Consider the following 5,965-nt stretch of genomic DNA (forward strand, 5'->3'; position numbering starts at 1 on the left):
GTATTTTATTGCATCTTAGTCTCTATTTTCATATATACATCATGCATCATCATATAGAGGAAAGAAGATTGTTTCTAAAGTTAGAAACTTCTTCGGTGCATAAAACTCTCTGTTCTAATCAACTACAAGACTAATCGTAATCGATTACACAAGTGTTTGTATCTAGAGGCGAGATTCTCGTATCGGTTTAATCGATTACAAGTTAACTGTAATCAATTACACAATTCAGTTGAGACCATATCTGGTTTTTCATGAGTCTCTACTTTAATCATTTACCAGATAATCGTAATTGATTACTTCTGTATTAAAAGTGTTCCCAGAAGTGATCAAGAACACTTTAATCGATTACATCAAGAATCTAATTGATTATATTATTCTTTAAAGTTTTCCAGATATGGAAAGAACACCTTAATCGATTGAAATGATAATATAATCCATTACATCTTCGAAATAATCAATTACATTGAGTATTTAATCGATTACAGGCAGTTATAACTATTTTATCTATAAATAACCAACTTGTGTTCTCACTTCAAGTGTGAAATGAAATAAGTGAAAGAAAGAGAGAAAAATAAATTCTTATAAAAAGTGTGTGACTCACAACTTCTAACTTCGCTTTTAAGATCTCATGGTAAAAAGTGAGTTATGAATTTCTCTTAAGTTCGAGAAGACACTCATTCACTCAAGCAAGGTTCTTGCATATGATTGATCGGATTATGTCTTTCCTTGATTCAGTTTTTCCTGTGTTTTTCATATTGTTAGCATATGCATGAATATCTAAAGGCATGCGAGAATAGGTTTTTCTAGTTTATACTAAGGGTAGGCTTCTCTTACGCTCTTATTCACAAATGACCCTAGGGTTGGGTGCCTTAGTCTCTTTTTCTAGGGTAGGAACTGAGATTGATTGTGACTGCTTGTAAGAATTCTATATGCATAGTGAAAATCTAATTAAGGTTGGATTAGATGACTATATGAGCTTATCTAGAGATAAATAGTGAACTAGTATAAAAATTGGTGTACATCTCTTGATCTTATCTTTCTTTCTCATTCAAGTCTTGATCAATTTACTGAAGGTTAAAGAAAATATATTTTTGAGAAAGAACTTTAACAAAGATTTTGTGTTAAGGGTGATTGATTAAATATTGGTTTAGTTTGTGATACGATCCTTAGAAAAGAAGTTTTTTTTTTAAGTTTGGTTTGATTTAGAAACAAATTCACCCCCCTCCCTCTCTTAGTTTGTGAGCTCCATCATCTTTTTCAAAGAAGATAAGGCATAGGCTTCATGGTGACAATGCTTTTTGACACTTGAATGACCCCTTGGATGTCCATTTTGGATGTGCCACTTCATGCCACAAATGGGTAGTTTTGCTTTTTGCAAAACTACCAAAAATGGAAGGATAGGATTTGCCAAAAATGAATATTTTCACATTTTACCAAAACTAGTAAATCTTATCTTAATTGCCTAGGTTATTTTGCTAATCTCCCTCAAATAACTTAGGAGTTAAGTAACCAGCTCGCCTGGGCGAGCAAGGTTACTTCAGGTTGAAGCAACAGCTCGCTTGGGCAAGTTGCAGATCAACCAAGTCCCCTTATTTCCTATAAATAGGCGTGAGGTGGATGAAGGAAGGGGTTCAGCTTTCATTTATTGAAAGGATTGAGAGAAATCAGAGAGAAGAGGAAGAAATAAGAGAAAAACAAGGCCAAGGCACTACCAAATTGCGACCGTAGTCGACTTCTACATCATTCTTCATTTGCTCTTCGTTCTTCATTCTTCATCTGGTTAGTGTTTATCTTTAAGGATTCGAACATGATTTATGGACCCTTAGGGGTCCTCTCTATTGTTTTGTGCATCTTCATCTCCTTCTCCTATCATCGGTAATCACTTTTCTTTTGTAAAGTATGTTTTAACCGATCATTAGTACCGCAAGTTATCTTAAAAAGGGATTGAAGGTTAATAAGCAAAAACCAAGATAAAACTAACCCTTAACTATTTTCTTTTTATCAAATATCACTTGAGATTGTTTCAAGGTCCAACGCCTTAAACAACTTTTGTTTGCAATTAAAATCAATCTTTCAAAAAAACATAAAATCAATGTAACACATAAACTTTCAGACTTAAAGAACCACGTAGGTCTGAACTCCTCATTGCAACTGAGGATACGTAGGAGCAAGGGCAATACCCTTGTGGACCCCAAAAAAATAATAAACATAACAAGGGAAAATACATAATTTTGAAGTCATGTTTTGCACACACGATTAAAGGCTATCATCCCTTGTGACGGGCGGGTGGGGTGCTAATACCTTCCCATGCATAAACAACTCCCAAACCCTTATTTTCAAAATCCGTAGACCCCTTTTTTTTTATTTTTCTAATGTTTTCCTCGAATAAACATTGGTGGTGACTCCACGCATTTTCTTCATGAGAAGACGCGCCATTAGCCTTCTGCCTCGCCCTCCCGCTAAAGGGTAGGTTGCGACAGTTGGCGACTCCACTGGGGACCTATTAGAGAGTTAGGTCATTCAATCAGTGTGCAATGCTTTTATCGTGACTTCTTCTTTATTTATATTCAATTTTCTGTTGGATCAAGTGGCCTCGGAATAATTAAGAAGGGGGGGGGGGGGTTGAATTAATTATTAATGTGTCTTGACTAATTAAAAATTTAACCTTCTTAATGTTACTAGATTCAAATAGGCTTTTACTACTAAGTTAAGAAAGTAAAGAACAGAAATAGAAACCTAACCAAAAGTAAAAGCGATAATTAAAAGTACACAACGGAAATTAAATAGTGTAGGGAAGAAGAAGACAAACACAAGATTTATACTGGTTCGGCCACAAACCGTGCCTACATCTAGTCCCCAAGCAACCTGCGGTTTTTGTGATTTTTTTCAACCTTGTGAAATCCTTTACAAGCCAAAGATCCACAAGGGATGTACTGTCCCTTGTTCTCTTTGAAAAACCAAGTGGATGTACCCTCCACTTGAATTGATCCACAAGAGATGTACCCTCTCTTGTTCTCAGTATAACAATCCCCAAGTATATGTACCCTCTACTTGTACCACAAAGGATGTACCCTCCAATGTGTTGGGACAAAGAATTCTTAGGCGGTTAGTCCTTTGAATCTTTGTAAGGGGAAACAAAAGATATCTCAGGCGGTTAGTCCTTTGAAATATTTTGCTTAAGGGGAAGAGAAGAATCAAAAGAATTCTCAGGCGGTTAGTCCTTTGAATCTTTTGTAAGGGAGAAGAGAGACACAAAAGAATTAAGGCAGTTAGTCCTTCGTTCTTTTGGCAAAGGGAGAAGAGAACGAAAAAGATGAATAGCATAAGTTTTTGAACAAAGAACTTTTCTTGGAAGAGAAAGTGTTGATAAAAAACTTTTAGAAATATGAAGAGAAATGAATCAGAAAATTATGTAGAAAGATATTGAAAGATTGATTGAAAGATGTTTGAGAGATGATGTTGAAAAAGATTGAAAGATAGATGATTCAAAGATGATTGATGATGATTATTTAAACTCATGCCATGGTCACATATTTATAATCTCTTGATGACTCAAGTCAAAGCTTGTGACTCTTGGCAATTTCTTTAAAACTAGTTACTTAAAAAGTTGTGACTTTTAAAAAAATCTTCAGAAACAAGTCATTTGAATAATTGTGACTTTTGGAAATGTATTTTTCGAAATCATTCACTGGTAATCGATTACCATTAAGGTGTAATCAATTACACATCAACAAATGTGACTCTTTATTTTGAATTTTGAAAATTAAAACGTTTAGAAGCTCTAGTAATCGATTACAAGTATTGTGTAATCGATTACACAAGTTTAAAATACTTTAAAACTTTTTAAACATAAGTTATAACTCTTGAAATTTGAAATCTTAACATTTTAAAACACTGGTAATTGATTACTACCTTCTGGTAATCAATTACCAGAGAGTAAAACTCTTTCGTAATGATTTTGTGAAAACTTCTTGTGCTACTCAATATTTTGAAAAACTTTTTTAGTACTTATCTTGATTGAGTCTTCTCTTGATTCTTGAATCTTGATCTTGATTATTCTTGAATCTTGATTCTTGAAACTTGATTCTTGAATAATGAATCTTGATTCTTGAATCTTTGGATTTTTCTTGACTCTTGATTCTTTGGCATCATCAAAATAACCTTGGAAGGCATTGCTTGCACATTTTCCCTTTTATCTTTTGTTTTGTCCATATTTGTATATAAACTCTGCTATGTTGTTGTGTTGGTATGTGTCTGCCTATTTATTACTTTCATAGTTAGAAATATTTTTTCTATGCACACATAGGCACCTACACCTCGCACACACGTTGAGATATTAGGCCCTATACCCGGGTCTATGTGAGCCATAAGGAGTGGAGGTCGATCTATGGTCATGTTAGGTCTCCGACTCGCTTGATGACAGTGAAGCCTCATCTAGAGTTTTCCTCTTTTAGTGATGCATTGTCGCTGAAAGTCCCTATCGCCACAATGTATTACCTAAGAGGATGATATCTCTAGAAGCCAGTAAAGTTACATGAAACCACCCTTGGAAGTTATCACTAGAAGTGGACTTTTGGATCCTTTCGATTAGATTCCTGAATTAGGGGGCACATAGAAAACTCACTCTGGCATGTTCCTTGATTGCATCATGCATCTCTTCATGGCATCGTAATGGACATATCATTCCTGGATCTTTCATATTCATGCATTGCATTTGCATAAATCACTGCATTATTATACACCTTCATTTAGCATGCTTTTGTTCTGCCAACTGCATATATTCTATTTCCATCGTTCCCATGTTATGTTCACTCATGCATGATCCTTGCATTTTCCTCTGCAAAAAAAAAGGAAACAAAAAAAATCATGTTGGGATTATACACTCATTTCTCTTAAAAAAATGATTGAAAATCATGTGAACATGATACCTAATGCATGGTTAACTAGGAAATGGTGGTTCTTCGGGTGTCTCATGTCGATCTCATAATTACATGTGTCATGCATAACATGAGCATGCTCTAATCATTCATCTCTATGATATGTTGTTGAAGTATTGACAATAAAAAATTTTATTCATTGGATTATGGGGTTGAACCAAGCACATGTTTTTAAGAGAAGGTTTTCATCAAGACAAGTTCAAGTATGGAAGTAACCAGCTTGCAAAAAGTTAGGGCTGAAGATGGATCGAGTTACATCGCTTCTTTGTCTACTGCCAACACATGATTGAGCTAAATAATTCACAAAAATTGAGGATTATTGATGTCCATGTTTATTTCCAGTTTCACTTTGACTCTGGCAAAATGTAAGGAACAATGTTGTTTTAATCTGAATTGATTTGACCATATGTCCTACGTAAAATTCGCAATACTTCAACAATGCATCATTCACATACATCCATGCTTATTTTTCTTTTCATATTGGTGACATTGCTCATTGCATTCTTTCCTTGAAATCAAAACTGTAATCATTGTAATCAAAAGGAAAGAACGTGCTTTATGGCGCCCTTACTGAATGCATACTAGAGCTAGAGTAATGAGTGAAATAAAGGAGGTGCAAGAGCAGATGAAGGTCGACATGGAGGCCATGAAAGAGCAAATATCCATAATGATGGAAGCCATGATGAGTATGAAAAAAATGATGGAGGTCAACATGGTTACAATCGTTGCCGCAAGTACCGCCACTGAGGTGGACCCGACTCATCCATCTGACCTCAACCAAGTAAATCGCCCAGCCTCAAACATGATAGGGCAGGGAGGCGAAGCGTTAGGAAGTACAGGTGGCCCCCATTTTTTGCAAGTTTAGAACAAGCATTCCTTCCCATCATATGGCTTGCCTCCCAACTAGACACCACCCAATGTTGCACATGCTCCCGATGAGAATATCAATAACTCCACTCCCATACTCATTGAGAGCCAACAACCCTAATCTAATCATGCACATGTCTCTCAACCCATAGGGGAGACAC

The sequence above is a fragment of the Glycine soja genome, unplaced genomic scaffold (assembly GCF_004193775.1).
Source record: "Glycine soja cultivar W05 unplaced genomic scaffold, ASM419377v2 tig00104075_1_pilon_1_211038, whole genome shotgun sequence".
Lineage (NCBI taxonomy): Eukaryota > Viridiplantae > Streptophyta > Magnoliopsida > Fabales > Fabaceae > Glycine > Glycine soja.